At 30.1% G+C, this 23,494-nt stretch overlaps 1 pseudogene; it reads left to right on the top strand.

Moving 5' to 3' along the window:
* Positions 1-23,293, top strand: part of LOC122271804 (putative sodium-dependent multivitamin transporter) — a 26,746-nt pseudogene extending 3,453 nt beyond the window's left edge.
* The last annotated feature ends 201 nt before the right edge of the window (positions 23,294-23,494 follow it).

The following is a 23,494-nucleotide window of genomic DNA, read 5'->3' on the forward strand; positions in this document are numbered from 1 at the left end:
CAAGAGCAATGGCTCTCACTTCCTATTGAACTGATAGACCGCATAATTGAAAGCATCACACATCGCTGTTTGTGCTGTATTGCTTCTAGAGGCAATCATATTCCATATTAAAGGTACTTTTTCTATTGCAAACCGATACTTCCAATTTGTTTATTTTATACATGTGCTAATTTCTATACTACTATTAATGTCTGATAATTTCTTTTTATGTTGTTTAATACCTTACTATGTGTTGTATATTGTGGGTAAGTTTCATAAAATTCCATGTGTAATTTCTTGAGTTATCGCGATTTTTGTGAATTTTCCTTAATTTATGATAACCAGTGTAGTTCAAAAAATACAATAATACGGTTTAACTTAGCAGATTATAAATATATTAATTTTTTCCTGGAATAAAACTTTTTTCTGTTTTTTTCCATCGATTTATTTATTTTTTTACAATTTTAATGAAATTTCTTTTGAAATTGTAATTTTATTGATTTACATGAACTTTATTTTTTTCTTTCCTCCAGACGTGGACACGTACCTAGGTTTGCAAAACCCTTACCCGTTCAGTCCACATCTGGATACCATACCAGCTCACCACATCCCCGGGAGCGAGCCTGATTAGCGGTGATCTACATGATCTAATTACAATGCCAAATAAAAATAAAAACTAAATATAAAGCTTAAAAAAATATGTAGCAAAAATACAAATACTTAATATAAAGCCAAAATACAAGTACAAAATACAAATAATTAAAAAGTACAATAAAAAAGACATTTACAATTTTTTCTTTTGATAATTGTAAAAATTTATTTTTCAGTACCTTGAAATGCGATATGGACGAATCATTAGATATCTGGTGTCTGTAATGTTTCTTCTGCAGATGGTAAGAATGAATATTTGTATTGCATCAAAACGAAAAAAAAAAGAGAGATAATTTTTAATTTAAGATCTTTTTTAGGTTTTCTACATGTCCATATCGCTTTATGGAGCAGTTTTGGCCTTAAGTGCTACCACTGATTTGTCTTTTGAAGTGTCCATTGTGTCCTTGGGAGCTATTTGTGCTTTTTATTGTTCCTTGGTGAGACTGGTTTCTAAATTGATTCATAATTTTCAGAAATATTAAATTTTATAACTTGTTTTTTCTGTAACGTTTTTTTTAATTTTATTATATTAAATAGAAATTATTATTTACAATCTTAATTTACTTATTTAAATTTATCATGACAAAACTTACCGCAATTATTTTTTATATCAAACTATTACTAATCTATAGAAAAAAGGAACTTATTGTTCTCAAGGACAAGGGATTTATCCCTAGAGGCGGCTTAAAGCCCACACTATTTCAGATCGTTTGGAGACAGTTTGTCTGGGAAGTAAACGTTGTCTGTGTGTAATTCTGAAATCGTTAACAATCTTGTCGTTGGTCTAGAAACTTCGGAACTTCCATGTCCTCCCTGACTCTCAGCGGACTTATGCGGGAATACTTTATATTTATTGCACAGTCACGCATTCAATACAATCGATGAATAATTATTAAATTTCACAAAATGCAAATATGGATAAATAAAATATCTTTATTGCCCTTATCTATATTTATAGTTTCGTACTTGAAGGGTATTTCAATTCTTCTCTCTTAGTTAGTTTCATAGTACTTTTTAACTTAAAGAACTGAAATTTCTGGGTTGCTGATATTCCTGGGTTTCAAGGATATTTTTATATTGAAGAAAAACATTTCGCAAATAATCTGACAACAGCACCATACTAATTTTTAATCCTTCTAACACCAAGGCTATTTTGTGGAAAATCACTGCTTTCTTACACAATACCTAATATCTATATAATAATTTTAATATTTAGGGTGGACTTAAAGCTGTTTTGTGGACGGATTGTTTCCAAGCTATTTTAATGATAAATTGTTTGTTAGCAATATGCATAGCAGGCATCTGTGATGCAGGTGGTATTTTTGAACTCTTTCAAAAAGCTTCAATTGGTAAAAGACTGGACTTATTCGAGTAAGAATATTTTCATATTTAGCACGCTCATCGCATGCGACATTGTCTTACTTTTGTAACATTACAGGTTCATGCCAGATATAACTAGGAGGTATGGATTTTGGGCATGCGCAACTCAAGGAATATTGACAGGAGTGTCTTTTTTTGGAACAAACCAAGTTGAAGTACAAAGATTACTCAGTCTCAGTACCATTAAACGAGCAAAATCGTATGTATATAACGGTCCAAAAACATTGTGTGTGTGGATCATATTGATATATTTTTATAGGTTTCCGAAATAGCTATTAAATGCCAATTCGAATTGATACTGAATTACAAATGCATTAGTTCTTGAGTTCCTGTTTCTATCATAATTACAGAGCTTGGATAAACAGTTCGAAATTATCCTACAGATAGAGAGCTTTCAGACCTCGCATCAAAATCATATTTACTGCATTGAGTTTCTTTTTCTCGTTTTTTAGTAACCAAAGAATACGTCACGTTGCGTACCAAAATTGCCAAAATTAATAATTTATTGTTTCCAAGTATGTACTTTTCATATTTTCAGAATATCCACTAGATGGCAGCGTAATAGCTAGGAACATGTTACAGTCAACATGGTAATTGTAATATTTTTGAACAAAAATTCTTTCCTGATCTTGAAAAATGCGTCTCGTTCTGATCTCGAAAAACGTAGTACATAGAGTTTACGCATGTTTTAATAGCTTTCCGGCAACTAATAGTAGAATTAATTATCCTTCTATCACCAAACATAGCTTACCGCCATTTAAAATTATGACAATTTAATCTAAACAAATTGTGAGTAAAAAATCGTGCATTCTACGATTCTCACTTTTAGTAAAGAAAAACATTCAAACATAAAAAGGAACGATTTCATCGTGATAAGATAATATTAAATTTATATTTCATTACATATTTAACAACAAAAGCTGTAATTGTCTACCAGCTATTTTATCATTTCACTCTATAAAACCTTTTTGAGTTTCTTAGTACCAAAAACAGTGGCAACTTCTTTACACCAAAGTAATGAAGTTAAACACATTACATAACACTAGGTTTATTTCACTAAGAACCAAGGATAGTTCCTAGTGTTACACTAAGAATTATCTTTTACCCTACTTAGCGTCAAGTAGCTGCTAATATTTTTGTCATTAAATAACACTGAAATTTATAGTAACAGTAAAATATTATACAGATATTAGTCAGTAAAATTATTTTTATGAAACAGTTTAAAATTAGAATATTTAGTTTAGGAGGCCTTCGAACATTACTTCAGAAGATAGAATTAGTTCGTAAAGTAAAAATACACATTGCCCAGAAAGAATACCAAGACGAATTCGAATTAGGCTTAACAGCGCAGAGGTGGATAGAAATAGTACATTATAACGTTACAATGTTATTATTATACAGTTGACAGAGATTCAAAAATTTAAATATAATCACCTTTATTACACATCTAAAAACATGCGTACTGATTTTAACGAGAAACTTCTACAATGTGTGCTATTTTGTTCAAGATTCAAACGTCTAAACTGTATGAGTGCCTAACTTAGAATCTGGAAATTTAAACAATTTTAGTAATTCAAATCTCTTTTCATGAAACTTTCTTTGAATATTCTTTTCAAATAACAGCTAATTTATTTTTCAATGGTATTTTTTCCCATTTATACTTTTTCCATTTCAACATTTAAATTTTAAAATAAAATGCAGAATATTTTATAAAAATATGTCATTAAATATTTATAGAACACTTCGAATGAGTAGTTTCCCAGTGTGTCTCATGTACACAACATGCTGTTTCTTAGGACTTGTGTTATATGGTGTTTATTATAATTGTGATCCAATCGAACAGGATTAACAAAATATGATCAAGTAAGTAACAAATGTAGAAAGTAAATTAAAAAAATCAATGTAATGCTTTCATGACTATTTAAACTGTTATTATACATAGCAATATAATATAGTAAAATTGTATTAAAATAACAAATAAAAAATGAGACATTTAAAATAAATAAAATTAATAATTCTTTTTTGTACTATAATAATATACTTATAGAAATACTATAGACTATAATAATATATTATTATAATAATATATATCGAAATAATTCTTTTTTTTAACTTGAAGTTAAATTATGTTCTTTTGGACTACGCGATCCATTTTTGAATTAAACTATCCTTAAATTTAAAAATTTTCAATTATGGTAAAATATTCATTTTCTTGCACATACTGTGCTTAAAAAAATATCTAATTGATCATTTAATATTTTCCAGGATATGTATACTAAAGGGTTTAAATGTCTGTGAAACTTTTAATCTGCTACGAACAAATTATAATACGTACAATTTATATTTTATTTATAAATCATCGTCGTGACGGATGAAATAACTTGTCTTCCAGGCATATTCGTTGGGCACTAGGGACGAGATAACTCGTCCTGTGCACCAAATTTTTTCTATATCATTTCAGGGTGTTTAGCTAATTATTTATTAACATTTTAACGTATTGAGATTCATCATATTTTGTCGTTAAAACATTTCAATAAGAAGTCACCAGCTCAATTTTGAGGGTATTTGCAAGTATTTTCACAACAGTGCAAAAGTGGTTTGCACTTATTTTTATATTATTAATTTTTTTGTCTGTAAATACCAATACGTCATTATAGTAAATATTACTATCAATTATTTTTTTGAAATAAAATAAGTAAGTTTAAAAAAGATTTGCATTCATTTCAATTCTGGAGCTGTGGGGAGGCTCTTAGAGCAGAGGCTTAGACAAAAGCGCGTCAGTACTGAGATGAAAAGTACGGTATGGAACTTTTATTTCCGTCGCACTAGAGCTGCACAGTGGGCTAAAGGCGACATTCTGGAAAACATCCCTGAGGATGATCCGGAATACAGGATACATACGTCACATCCTGTTTTACAGTGAGGATACGCATTCATACACAATCCATCCGCAGATCGTAATATTGACCTGAACCAGAGCACAATCAATTTCCACCATCTCCCAGAGGTATTGATTTGTTATGTGAATTGGGAGAACTTTGTGACCTAGACAGATTTTATTTGCACCAGCCACGACCGGCAGGTGGGAATCGATCTTACAACCTCTCCCGCATACCAGCCAGGCTATCCCAGAATCCTGCGAAGAATGTTCGGTTCATTATAGACCTCGCCCAAACTTCAGCTGTCAAGATAAGGATAGTTGCTTTCAGGTGCGTCAAAAAGTCCCCCTAGAACGGACTTGGCTTAATACTCTCTTGGCATGATATAGCTATTTTCTCTTGGCGCTTTTCTTATAACAAGGTTACTATTTTTCCTGGTATGAAGAAGGATTTTTCCTCTTCGCAAGAGTGAGATAGAAGTCTTAGTCATGAGAGGGAAAAGTCTTAGCTATCAGAGGGAAAATTTTCTAAGAATGAAAGAAGCGAAAGAGCTGTACCTTGACTTACCACCATTTCATGAATAGCTTATCTTGTCTAGCGAATTGAAATAGATTTATGTAGTGTTTCGGCAATTTTAAATAAACTATAAAATTAAATGAAATTTCAATTATCAGAACATTTTTTCTTAACATTGGAAATCGTTATAAACAATCGCATTAACGAAATATTTGAAATCTTTAAGAATTTTTTTAATTGTAGTTCAAATCTAATTTTTCATTGAGTACAGACATTACGTCAATTAAATTTAATGAAATCGATCATAATGTTATTATTATGATTAATAATATTAAACCATAAAATTTATCGTCTGTATGACTGAGGTTTGAAAATGCAACACATATAAGAATTCAACATAATATAGTAACTGCACCGTAAAAACATAATTAGAAATATTAATTTTTTTCAAGATTTTATGGGATAATGATTGAAACTATTTCTATGTATTGATATTCAAGCCGTGATACAGACTTGCGAGCTAAAGAACTAAATTAAATTCATGTTCAGTACAGAACTGAGAAATCATTCAATAGTCTTTAATGGTATTAACAAAATATTTTCACGGCAATTTTATTTATTATTATTAAGCACAACATTGTTAAATGCGGTTTTATAATTAACTCTCCTTTTTTCCCAAATCCAAAGTTTTTTTCTTACTTTTTCAAAAATCTTGATCCTGAAGCTTTTCTTTTTAAAACTTAGTTGTTCTTTTTCGCAAATAAATTTTTCGACAATTTATTAGCTTTCAGAAAAATCACCTTTTACTAAAATAAATTAAATATAGTTAGTTGGTTTTTGTCATACGAAATGAAGGAATGTAAATCAATTTGCTCAATCCAAAAAATTTTTTAAATTTAAATGAAATTATATTTTATACAAAAAGAAAAAAAAAGTACATAAAACTTTTTTTACACATAGAATATCCCAATAAACAACGCCTGTAAACTACATTTTTAAAATTTTTTTAAAAGTAAAGTTGAACTTTTAGTTTTCATTAGATGTCACAAAATAACATTGAATCATGGAAAAATCTAATAAAAACTGGACCAATAATTTATGTGGTAGGAGACATTGAAAAAAGTTTGAATAGCAGAATTAAAAGAAAGTAGTTTAAATCCAATTAGAATTATTTCTCAAGAAATACTTTAGTCGTGTTTAGGTCATGAAATTTCTCATACTTAAAAAAAATGTTTCAAAGCTTTCAAAGAACAGCAATGAATTACAAACGAAAACAAGTATTTTTGAACACCCTATGCCAAAAAATAAAGCAATTAATTTGAATGAAAGATTAAAAAAAGATTGATGATGGATAGATGAAATAAAAGATTTTAATTTGCATTGATAACTTTGGTTGTTATTTGCAAACCCCTCCATACTTAAAATTTTAATAAAATAGTAATTTTTTTCTTGCAACTTTTTGGGCTATAACTCCGCAGATAATCAACGAAATTTTCGGAACCATTTTCAATCACTATTGAAATTGCTATTTTTAAGTTTATATAAAAAATTGTTAAAAATTTCTGAAGATATGGGGTTTTAAAGTATTTTTTCAGACTATGCATGCGCGGATTCATTTTAGAAATGTTTTTATATATTTAACATTTTCATCCATTTAACATTTTTATATATTTATTATATATTAAACAGGTGATTAAGAATTTAATGCATTCTTTAAAAAGTAATGAAAATCACGTCTCCACTCCAAACTAATCATCATGTAGATTAGGGAAAAGATATACCATATGATTGCTATTTAATCATGGAAGCCAACTCAGAAGACAATGAAACCCTTAATTTCAGAACTAATTTTTTTGTGAAAGGTCTTTAAGAACTGAGTTTGCGTTACTTGAGTGATAATTCTATTGATATTATACTACTAATTCTATTAATATTATTTTGTTGATTTTTCATGTGTACTATAAAAAAATATACAATTGTAAAGTTCAATTTTTTTTAAATTTGTCTACCATCTTAAATTTAATGACAATTAAATGAATACTAAGGATGGCCCTTGGACGACTAAATTGTTATTGCTAAATTAAACCCTGCGAATGACCTAAGTATCTCTAAAGTTATAAAATAATCTTAGTATTTCTTGCGAAAATAATAAAAATGTCAAAATCTGAAAGTGTCTCGCCTATCATTGTAGGGCAGTATGTATTATTGTTACTCAATAGTTGTATTCTATGTTGAATAATTACTCGCACAAACATGTGGAAGTAGAGCGTCTATCAATAATCCACAGTAAATCATTCTTATCTCTAAGAATATTTTAAACTCACATTAAATTATTTTTGATAGACTATAATCAAATGATCACTGACAAAGTGTCCATCCTAAGGGCTTAAAAGACCTCAAAAATTAATAATTTCTAATTTTTTTTAAAATTTTATTTTTATCTATTGAGAGATATTTAGAGATTATTCTAATGCACAAAATATTCGAATGCACAAAATATTCGTAAAGGTTCGTAAGCATTAAAAATAGTCTTGAATGTATGCACAAACTGTAATTTGTTTCAATTTTTGAATTTTTAATTGATTGACTTGTATAATCAATAATCTGAAGAATATGTAAACTACTATTAATTCCATTTCACATAGGATCAATTTTTTTCCCCTTTAAGTTTAGAATATTTGGTAAATTTGACTTGACGACTTTTATTAAACGATTAAAAAAATAATGGCCTATTGGGGAATATTCACGGGCGGGTATTCAGAACATCTGAAAGAACTTTTTAATTTAATGAATCCAAAAAAACTGGTATTTATAAGGAAGTAATTACTGCAGACAAAGTTTAACTGCGTGGAACAATCAGAACTATTAAAAGAGGATAAAGTATCTGGACGAGCAGCAAAGAAAACAAAATGGCGATACAAAAGAGCATTAGCAAAATGTAATAACAAATGAAAAAACAAAGATGCTGACATTGCTTGAAATAGGTATTTTTTTTAAAAAATAATTGCATGCTATACAACTTTTGATAAACCAGTACAGTTGTACAGTTTTGATAAACCAGTACATGCGCCTTATCACGCGCATGGGTTTGCTGAGCTTTATGACGCATTATATGATCATTTTCTAGAATTAAGGAAGCTTTGCAATCATCTGAAATACACTTATAATAGATTTTCGTTCTGTGTTTCATCCTTATTCTACATAAAAATTCATTAAATAAAACTAATTCACCACCTCGAATTGATTCGACATACTCAAACTGAGCCATTTTGTTTGCATGTAAATCTTGGAGCCAACCTTAAAATGTGATAAAGATAGTGGTGTTATCTCTCCCCTCTTTTACAAACAAAACTGCAAATTCAACTCCTTATCAACCCATACCCAATATAACAGGTGCTCATAAAGGAAATTTTTTTTGTTTTGTTAATTTTTAATACTTTTTATTCCTGTACTGATTCACTCTTACTCTTTCACTTATTTTACACTACAATATTTTAAATCGTTAATTTTTTAACTGGAATTTTTATATTTTTCTCATTATTTTAGAATAATTTAAGTCAAAATAAGTGAAAATATTACGTTTAGCATTTTAATAACTTATGATTACGAAATACAACATGAAACACCGTTGTTTTTCCTGCGTTAAAATTAAAATTTTCTAAACATGACGCTTCCAAACAATCTTCAAATGTGCACTTATTTAGATTTAAATTAAGAAAAGCAATTATTCATTATTGAAATTACAAAATTAAATGTTGATACACTTTTGAGTAAGAATTATTAATACAATTTTAGAAAAAATAAAAAAACTTTCGAATAACGCTTTTAAAAAAATTCACAAGTTATTTCCTGATAATCTAAACGAATTTTTAGTAACTATTCTAGTGTTTTTTTATAATTAAAAAATACCTAAATATATCTTTGTTAATAATTAGAGCATCAGAATTTTTTTTTTTTAAAACGGACACCAGTCTCTAATCTACGCCAAAAGATTATTAATATGCTACCTTTGTAATTTTTCGCCTACATTTCACAACGACGACAAATGAATCAACAGCAACAAAAGCATTCTTTTAAAAAAAAGAAAAAAAAATTGAAAGCATTGCTTTATAAAACTGAAGTGCCACGAATATCTTTTTTTCTTAATCTTTTTTCTATTATTTTGAAAAAAAAATTTTTTAATCGAGAGTCTTTTAATGTTAATGAGTTTTTTGAATGTAACAAAGTAAGAAAATTTTAATCATAAAGCATCTTTTATGGTAATATTATGTTACTATTCATAAAGTACCTTTTATGAACGGTAGCATCTTCACTTGAATTCCATAAATAACTATCATTGTGGTATACTGATTTTTTTTTACTATCATTTTGAGGTTTCAAAAGAAAATAAATATAAAAGCAAATGCTACAGTTTGATTATTCCCAGCAGTTTCAATCGGATAATGCAATGCAGTATGCCCTTTAAATTTAAGTATAAAAAATGTACGAAGACACACGATATGCATAGATAATCTTCAAAAAGTTAGCATCCCCCTCGTCATTTGAACGGTACCCATGACAAAAAACTCGGAAATGTCGTGTAATGTTTTAACTCAAATCCCTAAAAATCCCTTGTGCATCCGAAAAATTCCGCAAGTTTCACTCTCCCACTAAAGGAAGAATTAATCAACTATGGCTTTCAAAACCGAGGTAAATCAGTTTTCCATTTGGGACCTTTTATCGTCGTTGGCATCATAAAGATTTGGCGAGTAATGATCTACGGGAACAGGAGCGGTTTTTCAATAGAGCTCCTCCGCCCACTTCATCAATCATTCAGGTAGGGGAGAGACTTTTAGGCGAGACCTATAAGACAGCGAATGTTCTTATATTAACCTAACATTCAAAAGAAATCAAAACACTATTATTTTTCACAGTACTATTGTTAAACAATTTTACTTCTTAGCATTAAAAAAATCATTTATAAATTGTTTAATGTGATTGCATTAATAAATCCACTTATTTTGTTTTGTTATTTATAAATTGTCACTAGTAAATTCAATTTCAAATTTCAAAAAAAACTGGTCAACTTAAATATACCTGACAATTTTCTTTTATTCAAAAATATATTAAAAATATTACACACTAAATATCAATTTCAACTTCAAAAAAATTGATAGGAGGCTAGCTGAAGTTAACCTGCTGACAAATCATAACAAAGAAAAGAAACATCCTGGGATAGAACAACACCTCCTAGAAGTAGGAAGGTCTCAGCGCGGATCAATTTAGTAGTCCGATGTGACGAAGTTAACTGCGCAGTTGATGAAAAATAAGAAAGATGTCATTACGTTCGGGGTACTAAGCTGCGCAGTGGTTGAAAATACGAAATATGTCATTACGTTTGGACTACTAAAGAATATTTATGGTAACCCGTGCAGAGGCCTATTCTTTTCTTGGAGGTGTTGGATAGAACCGACTCAGGAAAGTGCAAGAGAAGCTACTCTTGACCGGTAAGGACAGAACGCCAAACTTGTGGCTTTATGCGCCATATGGCGTGAAGAGAATTAAGTAAAGTAAGTCATATCAACAACCATCGATTATTTTTATTTTAGTAGACGGGATTTTTTTTTCTGAATATGCTTTCAATGCCACACGAAAATTTGCTGTGTGTTAAAATACAACATCATACAAATTTACTACTTTAATATGGGGCGAAGTTAAACGATATCATAGAAGGAATTCAGCATCTCTTTTCACAAACTGTAAGTGTTCCGGTAAGTGTTCACAGTAAGTGTTCCGCCTGGTTTCTTGTTCATACATGACTATACTTTTAATCTCGCTGCTCGTAACAAAAGTAAGAGTAAAAGGTGCATACTTTTGCTTGTACTTTAATCTCTTTTCTAGATTGTCCCGGCTTACATTGTAACAAGATTTAGTTCTTATCCGGGATTGACAGGTCTATGCATAGCTGGTATCTTCAGTGCTTCCCTGAGTACTATTTCCTCGTGCCTAAACTCTGCCTCAACCGTTACAGTCATAGATTATCTAATACCAATCTTCGGAAAAAGCAACATTTCTGATTCGAAAATCATTTTACTCGCAAAAATTGTGTGTAAGTATCTCAAGACTTCATTAATATTATACGAGTAGAAATAATCTATTTACGAGTAGAAAATAATCTATTTAAATAAATTCTGAATGCGATTGAACGTATTTAAGTGAATTTTGGTGCATTGCGATTAACTTTTAGCCAGAGGGCAGTACTCATGAGTTATGATGTGAATGCTCATATGCAGCTGTTGACTGCGATTAAATTGAACAGTCACCTTGTTTTAATCTCGGTGCTTGCGCTCCTTCCCGGTGCTTGTACTTTTCAACTTAATTCTTGGTGCTCAGAATTGAACGTGACTCGAGGCGTTGTGACTAGGAGCCTACATTGCATGGTGTTCTCGCTCTGAAAGCTGCTTTTATAATGGCAGGTATTCAAGTATATGCATATGATTCCTTACTTTGGGAAAAAAATAATTAATTAATTAATTAATTATATAGTTTATAGTAAATAATTTTACAAATATATGTACCGATTTTCCAGTAAATGTTAATTGTTTATTAAATATCAATGTAAATGCTGTTTAAATTTACCCCATTCCAAACCTTGTATTATTAGCTAACTAGTATATGAAGTGATAGATTATATGTAATTAGCTAGTATAACTAACATACGAGGCGCATCCAGAAAGTAAGTTTCCCAAATTTTTTTTTAAAAAAAGCAATGGCACTTTCTGGAATATATTTACTTAACATTATTGGCAACAAGTACAGCAATGTTTCAGCTATTTTTCAACATAGCCACCACCAGAATTGATACACCTGTCGTATCGGGGGATCAACTTTTGAATCCCTCTGTCGTAGAACTCTGCCGAATGTGAATGGAACCAGCGTGTCAGACGTCTACTGTTACTGTGAAACACTGTGGAAATTGGGACGGGCCAATCAAAACAAGACGCGTGGAATGTTTACTGTAGGTGTTGTGCTCCTCCATGACAATGCTCGCCCACATATGGCATGATGCACATTGGGTGTTTTGACGGAATTTGGCTGGGAGTTGTTTTATCATCCACCTTACAGCCCTGATCTTGCTCCCTGTGATTTACACGTTTCCTTGCACCTCAAGAAATTCCTGTCCTCCGGTGAGCGTTTTGAAAACGACGAAGAGCTGAAGACATTGGTTCCATTCACAGGCTGCTGAGTTCTACGACAGAGGGATATAAAAGTTGATCCCTCGATACGACAACTGTCTCAATTCTGGTAGTGACTATGTTGAAAAATAGCTGAAGCATTGCTGTACTTGTTGCCAATAAATAAATTCCTGAAAGTGTGAATTCTTTCTTTTTTTAAATTCGGGAAACTTACTTTCTGGATGCTCCTCGTATTAATACAGTTATAAATAACTAGTATAATTAATATATTAATAATACTAGTATATTGTACCGAACACAAAGTTCGTTTTCATTGAAGATTAATGAAACAGTCCTCACAGTAAGATGTTAAAAATCTATTAGCAGAAACATCTGAAAATACAGAAAATGTTCTTTTATAAAGTTAATTTCTTAACTAAATCAATAGATATACTGCTCAAAAGCATAGATACTTTTTGTTTATTTTTTATTTGAATACATTTTCTGCTTCTACAATTAATTTTTATTTAAAAGCTATTATCTATGGTGGACTATGCATTGGTTTGAGCTTTGCTTTTCAACAAGCAAACAGTATTCGTCATTTGACTCAAGTATTTAACACCTTACCTCAGGGTATTATTTGCGCAGTTTTTATGTTTGGAATGCTGACAAGAAAAGCTGGTGATAAAGTAAGTTTTATTCCCTAAGATTAACAAAATATGCTATTAATGGGAAAGTTTATATTTTTAAGCCACATCTATTACTTTATAGTTATTGACAGCTGTCGCTTTCTTTTAACTGTTACGTATTATGAAGTTTGATAATCCCCATCTTGACTATCTCTTAATTGACATTCAAATTGATTCTCTATATACGATATTTTATATATGCTAGAAAGTAGGCAATTTCTTACTTTTGTTTCAAATTTTTAATGTAAGTGTATTATGAATATCAGTAAGATATCAATACTAATTAAAACTGTGTTTAATTAGTGTTATTTAAGAGTTCTGTGCTAACGTCATTTATATAACCCAGATTTATTATTTGTTGATGTATTTTAATGCTACCGTATTTTAGTTTCGAGTTGGCAACTTAGCTCCAGAATTAGTTTGTATATGTTCTTCAAAGCAACTTGTCAGTCTTTTTTGTTAAGTAAGAAATAAATCAAATCTTTCTTTGTGCAAGAATGTAGAATGCGTCTTTTAAGAGAATTCATATTTGGTGAGTTAGGTATCTCCGGAATAAAATGGAAAGAACAGTTGCTAATATGAACACATTGCACTGAAAACTAACTGTTGTAACTGTGGGTGTTGCGCCATTTATGCATGAATGATAGTTTCGTATACTTGGTTCGAATACTATAGTTCAAGGTCACTAATTGAAGAGTGCGAGACACTGAAAATTCTTCGTATATTGGAAGAATGAAAGGAACATTGGAGTATCAACACTGAGATTCAAACCACTGTTTAGCTGGTCATGAGATAGACAGAGTAGCCCTCTCAGCTACACTATGTGCCCAACCGCCCGGAACAAAATAATTTCGTAAGTTAGGCCTTGTGAGCGAGAGGAAAATTCTGGTTGTTACTGAAATTGGTTGTCGAATGAAACTCTGGATTCCGTATTAATAAAAAAATCACTAAAGTTTTTTTCCTCACTCATAACAATTTGAAAATCATATTTTATATGGTTATTTGACTGTTCTTATTTAATATGGTGAAATAAAAATTAAAAAAGAATTGCTATTTAACCATTTTGCTGAGACATTTCCAACTGTGAAGTGAAAATCCTATGATTAGATCAAAAGTTATTCTGGATGATTTATTTCATTAATTTATTTATTGCACACAGTGCATTAGATATATTACATACATGCTATTATAATTTTGAGTGCATGTAATTTTTTAAAAAGAGTTATCTTGCTAGCTAGTGCCAATATCATTGTTTTCATATTAGGAATAACTTAAAAACAACTTGTAAAGAAAACATTGTTTTTAATGCTCACCATTCAAAGTTTGCAAAAGGTTATTTTCAGCACATTCTCGTTAAGCGTTTGGTCTTTCTATACTAATTTATAGTTTCTATACTTATTTATAGATATATATTACTAAGTATGTTATTAAAACATTTCTTTTCAGGCCAGGCAAAAAGTCTAATATCAAATATCTAAAAAGTTACAAAAGTATTAATATGTACATGACATGAAAAAACAAGACTGAGTTCATTACCCTAAAAGTTCTCTTGGTACCCAATTCTTTGAGAACTCAATGTGTACTTTAAGGGTCCCAGATCGGAGCAAGTCAAAATTCAATTCAATCGACGTAATTATCAAAACTTGTAAAACTAATTTTAAAAATCAATCTTCAAATAATGTAAATTAAGTATTCATTCATATTCAAATCAATTTGCATAGCATATAATTTAAGAAATGAGAATAAAGTTAAATGATTAAATTTCAAACAAATTTAAATATATAATCATGGAATTATATGAATTTATTTAATTTCAGTGTATTTCTTTTGCTGCAGTAGTGACTTATATAATAATGACATGGATAGCTTTAAGCTCTCTATATGCCGGATATGCCCAACCTACATTACCTCTAAGCAATAGTATGTGTCCTTCATCACGAAATGTAACAGTGTCTGAAAGTATTTTTAATGTATCCTCATCAATATTACCACCACGAAATACTGAAAAGTAAGTTTAAATATTCGCTTTAAAAGCTCAATATTTACAACATACATTTTTTTAATCTTCTAGAAATACATAACTCATGTTAACTTTCGAGTAAGAGCTGTGAAAAAAATGGTTAGGCTGCCATTGTTGAGGTTTAACTTCCGGTTGCGGCTTGAAGTCCACTCTGCTTCAAATCTATTTATATTACATCGTCTGGGAAATAAATTCGGTCTGTGTTTAATGATTACCACACTGTTGTCATCAGGCAGGTGATCTCCAAATTATGGAGTTTTAAAATCTTAAATTGCGTTGACAAACGACTGGTTCGAGAAACTTTTCTTTAATTCTGGATTAAACCGTAGCGGATAAAAAACGACAAAAGTTCTAGATTAAAAAATCATTTTTGAAGTTTTATTTTTTATCTTATAAAATGCTAATTCAAAAACTAATGTTTTACAGAAATTTGTGAATTAAATATTCTTCTTAAAGGTTAACATCAGACATAAAATAAAGGATTTCCCTTCCACCGTGTTTACCTGTGGATAATTAATTGAATGCGCGTGTTTGTTTCTTGTTTATTAAGCATTACTCATGAACGCTTTTTATTTAATTATTGTGGCGTAACTACCACTATGAATATTAAATGCCAATTCTCTAGTATATAAGACACGTTAACTTGATTCTATCGTGAGATACCTTTGGATAGTTGAAGGTTGGCATAGTCGATAATTTTTTCCCCTCATTGGTGACCCGAACGTAATAAGAACTTGCCAATATTGATGGATGATCCACATTAAGCAGTTGATTTGAGTAAAAATATACTGATCAAAGGGGAAAAAAATCCGGTGAAGTAAATAAAGTCTCCCTTTCAATAAACAAAAAAAAAATGAAGAAAAAAAATTAAATTAGCGAAATGCTATAAAAACAAGAAAAAAAATGATGAAAAAAAAATAATGAGCGAAATGCTGTGAAGAAAAAATATAATGAGCAAAAATTTATATAAATAAATAAACAGCATAAATCAACTAGTGGTAATCATTCATCGAATTCTATCTCAGATAAAATTCTGGAAGGGGAGTAATGCGGGTAACTACCACTATAAATATTAAATACCAATTCTCTAGTATATAAGACACGTTAACTTGATTCTATCTTGAGGTACCTTTTGATAAATGAATTTTGACGTAGTCAATAATTAATTTCCCTCTAGACTCAAAAAAAAAATCTGCCAGCTTAAAAACTTTAAAAATACTTACAACGCTATGGTTTGAAATATGGTAATAAAGTTTATTAGAATATATTCAATGTATATTTTTTTGAAAAAAAGTATACTAAATATGAATTATATACGGCTAAGAAAATTGAGTTCATTTGAATTAATATAACCCGGAGAACGATATCGAAAGAGAGAAGAGTTAAACATACTCTTTATTGTTTTTATTCAATTTCTAAAAAAAAAATGATATTTACTCTGAGTAAAATCACTAAAATCTTGTTTTATCTTTTAAAAAATATAAACCTCAAGATATTCAGCCAATAATAATTGAAAAGTTTTAGTCAGCAGTATTCTAATTTTAAATAATATGTTACTAATAAAATAATGTCAATATAATTCTACAATCAGCATTTTCCAGAAGTGCTATTTAGAACTGTATGTTTTCCGGATTTCAGAATTTCAAAAATATTTTTGTCCTCGTATATTATATGTTAAGATATGTTTTCACGAAAAAAAGGTTTTTAAAAAAATGTACAGTATAAAAACGATTTTTCGAAATTAATAGTCTCTTACTTAATTTCGTAGTTTTAAACTTTTGAGAGAAAAAAATCTGGAAAATTTATAGTACAACGAGCTATTTCTCTCAATCTTACAAAGCAAAATGTCTTATTTCTAACATTTTCCAAAGTATTGTCGAACTATAATTTTATTATTAAAAGTTTATTAAAAAAATTGCAAAAAAGAGAAGAAGAAAAAACAAAATTCTGACTTAATCAAATTTGGTGAGAGGACTTTTAAATGTATCATTTATCACTCTGAAAGCATTGTCCTTCTTATCATTTAAAACTTATACTAGGAGGCTTCGCCCCCTGCTCGCTGGCGCTCGCCAACCCTCGGAACTGCTTTCGCAGTTCATTTCGGATTGCTTTACAATCCGATGCTCGCTTTACTCGCTCATTGGATACGTTCTTAACGTCTAGCTTTTGTATACTTTTTTGAACACTGAAGTTCCGAAAACTTTTCACTGTAGAAAATTCTTAACCAGTGCATTTCAATATTAATTTGAAATTGCTAACAGTTCACATATTTTTCTTAATCACACTATTCTAAATTTCAGTTGTTGTGAAAAGTGACTGTTGTAAGTTTTGTTTTAAAGTCTTTCCCACCAGAGGGCTAAAACCATGTGTTGTAAAACAATATGAAATAGTACTGAACGCCGGATGTAATATAGATTAGCCATATGATGCTCACTACGTGCTCTTGCTCGCCGAAGCCTATCATTAAAAATGAAAACTGTTGCCAACGCGAGAAAAGAAATATCATCGTTTTTATTGATACATACGTATTAGCGTTTTATATAAAATAGATTAGTGAAATATTAAATAATTAGGTTTCAATAGAAATATAATAAAAATAGTAATAAATGAATATGTATTTCAGGGATCACTTTGTACTGTACAAAATGACATTTATGTGGTATTCTTTTATTGGATTCCTTCTGAATATTTTACTCACAACTTTTGCTGTTTTAATTACGGGTGGTAAGTATGTATAACTTGCTTTCATAAGCAATGAAATATTTTCGTTAAAACAATTTTAAGCATAAATACGTTTAAACTTCTAGCCAATTCTCAGATTTTAATCAACTGTGATAATTCTTAAGCATAATTTGCTGCTAGTAAAGGACTTTAATTTAAAATGGATCAAAGTTTAAGAATATATTTCAAATATCTTAAAATCATTTTTCAGTCTAAACATTTAATAGAATGGAAACGGATATTTTGCATCTAAAGCCTACGTAATTATGTTAATTATGAATGAGTTATTTAGTATCTTTAGATAAATAAAGTAAAATATAGTTTACTAAATATACATAGTAAAATATAGCTTAGGTTTTCATATTAAAATGTGCCAAAAGTAATTTGTGATGTTCCGTGTAGCTCATAACGGGTTTGGTGAGAAATTGTTTTAACTGTAAGGGACCTAAGTTTACAGTCAAAATAATACTTTTTTTATTATCAAAAGTAATTACCTACCTACATACTTATTTCTTTTATGTGGAACCAAAAATGCAGATATTTCTCCTCCGAAATTGGCAACACTATAGTCAATCACAATAATTCCCTTAGTTAGGTTCAAATTGTCAATTAATTATGTCAGCTTAATTATTACTTAAGACAATTGTCTTAAGTAATAATTAAGTAGTGTAAAGTTATGTGTCATAAATAATTATGCGTTAAGTATTTGCTTATATTTCTTACTAGCCGCCTAAGGCGGCCAGCTGTCCGCCACGCTGAAGGTTTTCANATTATTAACTGTTAACTCTGCAAAAAATAGCCAATAGAAAAATACGTTATCGTAAATTTTCATGGTCAGCCTTATTTTTAAATAAAATTTTGTGAAATTTTCGTTTGTTGCAAGATATTTCACATAAGAACTCGTACCCCCGCTGAACTGTTCACGTACCCCTGGGGGTACGTGTACCACACTTTGGGAAACACTGACCTACATACTTATTTCTTTTATGTGGAACCAAAAATGTAGATATTTCTCCTCCGAAATTGGCAATACTATAGTCAGTAACAATAATTCATTTAATTAGGTTCAAATTGTCAATTAATTATGTTAGCTTAATTATTACTTAAGACAATTGTCTTAAGTAATAATTAATTAGTGTAAAGTTATATGTCATAAATAACTATGCGTTAAGTATTTGTTTATATTTGTTATGTAGGTTGTCCTAAGTAATAATAAATTCAGTTTTGTTGAATAGTTAGTTATACGTCAAGCCTTAACATAAGGTCTGGTTTCTTTTTTTTATTAACACCAAATGCCTTTTGCTACACAAAACACATTTTACCCGAGTTTTGCAGAATTTTGATCTGTGTCCGATTTTCAAACATAGAAAGCAACACTTCTTATTACGTAAAATTTCTTACTTTTGTTCCCAATTCAGTGCTTCAGTTCTGCTGACGCCCAGATAAGGCGCTAGTTCTAAGAAACCAGGTCTTGAGCTAACAAACCAGTATTTTGTTGGCGTCAGCGTGACGTTGACGTCCCGCTGACGCCCAGATAAGGCGCTTGTCCTAAAGGTCTGGTTTCTTAAGGCCTGGTTTCTTAGAACTAGCGCCTTATCTGGGCGTCAGCGGAAAGTTGACGTAGAGCTGACGTCTAAAAAATACTTTTTTGTTAGCTCAGCGTGAGCAGTCGGTTCAACGCAGACAGTATCTCTCATTGCGCATGCGTTAATAACGTAAACAAATATTTATTTTGAATTTGNACTAATCCAAATTTTTAAAAAAGAAAAAAAATACTTCTTCATTGTGTCAAAACACAATTATGTGCCGAGTTTCGTGCCTGGGCGAGGCTTCTGGGGCGATATATTGTGATTACAGACACACACACACACAGCCGCTTTTATTATTATGTATAGATGTATAGATGTAGGTTGTCCTAAGTAATAATAAATTCAATTTTGTTGAATAGTTAGTTATACGTCAAGCATTTACTTAGAAAGACTTTGTATTTTTATGGAAATAGAATCTTAGATACGAAGAATTTATTTGAATTAATTTTTTATCCCATCTAAAATGGCTGTAGATATGGCGATGCATGCTGTTATGTCAATTATGGGTGATAAAACTTGAATTTTTCAAGCGATAGCAGTTACATTATATTACTCAAGTTATGGATATATAGGTGAGTGAGGAGGTAGTATTACAGCTCGGAAAGGGACTTAGGAATGAGTTTTCTATCTTATCTCATGACAGAGGAGGAAATAACTTTAATATTTCCGCTGCCTATTATACTGAAATATTACGAACTTATGGTGGTTCGTGTAATTTAATGGACTCCGGACATATTTTAAATTATTACTGAAATTTCATACATAGATAACTTTGACAATGTCACGTATATTGTTTAAAAATAATTAAAATGGAAATCAAGGTACATCTGCGCGGGTAAAATGGTGTCCGACAGCTAGTAAAATTTAAAATCTAAGCATTTTATCTTATAAGTTCTTTTGTTTAACAAGAAAAGTACACTAAGTGCCAGTTCCGTATTTTTATATGGGGGGTACCATTAGAAAGGTCTTGTATTGGGGAGAAATAATGCTCAGGAACTACCCGTCAGCAGTTAATGGTTTTCGAGATAATCGCAAAGAAAAAAAAGGGCAAATGCAAAGGCGAAAGAATTGTCTCATAAGATCCATCTCTTGTCCAGGCGCTGGCTATAATTGCGATGAAATTGTCATACGTTCAAAGAAGTGTAAGAGTAGAAATTTGCATACCATGAAGTATATTGTAATGGCAAATAATTGTTAATAGTAATAACAAACAAAATGCATACCAAATTAAGATAAAACCACTAACTGTGATGGTACGTATCCAAATAATTCCGTATTTCTTATCAGTGAATTCTGAAACGCGTAATAGTGCATTTCATCAAAGGTGGGAGAAGATATTGATCAGAATACACATTTCAAGTATATTTTTAGTCTACTTTTTTACAACTTTTACTTTTACGCCTACTTTTTTAGTGGACTGCGTTAATAGATATCCTGTTTCGTTTATTTTATTCAGCAAAGTTTTGAAAGAAGTAGAGGTTCAATAGCTGAAGGTATTCTGTTCTCCTGGGGGAAGATTAACAGTTTGTACATTCAATTCCATTTCAGAAATCCATAAGTTTTCATCTGTTTGACCTCTCCATCTATCCAATGTAATGCCTATTCAGTACCTTTCCAGTAAAAATATCTTATTACCACCGATGCACTCTTTTAATTTGTGCAAGTAGTTTCTATTTATAAGTTTTGTTTTTTTCCTTGACTGGGAACATGCAATTTGCATGTTTGGGTATAACATTTCACGCAAATTTGTCTTACCTTTAGGACCAACTGATCCAACACAATCAGTAAATTATGTACCAATTTGCCATCTGCTTTAGGCTTATTTGTTTGTTAGAAGAGTGCATCTTTTCGTTTTTACAACTAATCTATGTTGCAACGTTTCTATTCCTTTTTATATCTTGTGTTCTTTTTTGATATAATCTTCAACTGAAAACCACTTTAATCTGTATTAAGGAGGCAGAAAAGTTGTACACATTCTGCTCAATTATTAATTTTAAGTTTCCCTGAAATTTCCGTACCACTGACTCACGAAATATCCGAGAAAATAAATTCAGTTCTGTTGCTAAATGCGTCAACTTGCGACTTGTAATTCATTGGTCAGTTATGAAATCCATCGTAAAATATGTAGTGGCTTGGATATCATAAAGATTATTCTTAAACGCTTGATCCAAAGCCCATCTTTTCAAATCTCTGTCATACACAGTAAATTGCATGCGATGCAGAAGAAATTGTGACCTCCTGTGACTTTTTTTTTTGATAATTTCTACTATGTGTGACATGCTGTTATTATTTTTCAGGTTGGAAAAAGAATGTAATACCTGCCAATTCCAAATACTTAAGCCCAATTACACGATTCTGGATGGACAAAAATGATTGCTCTAATCTGGAATTAAAATAGAACTTTTCCCTAACACAATGCATACCTTTAAAGGAAAAGATCCCGTTATTATGGTCATCAGGACACTTCCAATTCGAGTAAAATTAATATTGAAAGTCTTTTAGTTGCTTTCTAAAGAAGAACTTTTTAAATTAGAGCTTAGCACTCATTATTTTTTGTATCTATTTATGTAAAAATATTTGAACAGAAAAAGTAATTAAGCCACATTCAGAGTGCTTAAATTCGCGTTTGTTACTACAGTAATTAAACATGCATACCTGAAGTAACAAGCAGTTAAATAATAAAATAAGATGGGTGATTTTCCAAAATTTCACGTTTTTAAATCGCATATTCATAAAAGCTTGAGTGTTTTGAAAATTGTGAAGAAATCAGCATTTGTTTTTTACTACAGGCGTGTGGTAATTTTTATGTATATGACCTAATGTTAAGCTCTAAAAATTTTCTATTAACAGTCTTCACATTATTACGTGCATTATTTGCACACATTTGCATTATTACTTCACATCATAATATGCATTATTTAAAAATAAGTATTTTCAAGTATAATAAAACTGTTGGAGAATGATGGCAATATTTTTTACCCACCTCACTTTTGAGCTTCAAAACTATTAGAACATCGGGTGAATCATATCTTCAAAGTTCTCAATCAATCTAAAGGAAAAGACTGTAAATTCCATATTTTCCCCTAAAATTATGAAAAACTCCCTAGGCCAAGGGCATAACAGCTAACCTTGGGACAAATTTACAATTGATAAACCTTAAAGAGTTAAATAATTATAACGGATACAAGAATTATTATTTTACACCTTCAAATATAAGTATGCAAATACTGCTTTAATTATTCAAATGTAAGTGTAAAACTTTTAAATAAATTAAATGAGTTTAAGAAAAGGTTTCAAACACGCCAGTAGAATGATTTTATAGTCATTTTAAAAATTTTTATGGAAATGGTTCATTTTACATATTAAGAAATATTTGTTATGAAACTGCATTAGAAAATTATTCCTACAAAGTATATAAAATAATATGCAACAATAGTAATGGTAAATTAATAATAATATGAGTAATAGTAAAATAGTAGTAATAGTGAATAATAGTAAATTTCTGTCTCAAGTTGATCTTGTGATATTTTATATGGACATGATATTGTTAGTTTTTTGGAGAACTACCTAAATAAAGATAAAATGACAAAAGAAATGACTAGATAAGAGCTGTTTAAATTTCTTAGTCTTGTATCTATAGCTGAAATTTTTGAAGCTAAATTTGTTTTTGCTGAATATAAATGACTTAAATAAAATAAAATGAAACAAATTTTTCCTGGACAACTTGCTTTTATATCTTTTTGTTAAAAATGCAATAAAAATAAAGAGTTTTTTTAAACCAATAAATGTGTTGTTTATTATTTTATTGCAGAGTTTATTTATTCGAAGGAGATAAAATTAAATAATCCATTCGATAGAAATTCTCTATTTCCTGCGCATTTTGTATTTTATAAATTAAAACCATATCCAACATGCA

This window comes from Parasteatoda tepidariorum, chromosome 8 (assembly GCF_043381705.1).
Source record: "Parasteatoda tepidariorum isolate YZ-2023 chromosome 8, CAS_Ptep_4.0, whole genome shotgun sequence".
In the NCBI taxonomy this organism is placed as follows: domain Eukaryota; kingdom Metazoa; phylum Arthropoda; class Arachnida; order Araneae; family Theridiidae; genus Parasteatoda; species Parasteatoda tepidariorum.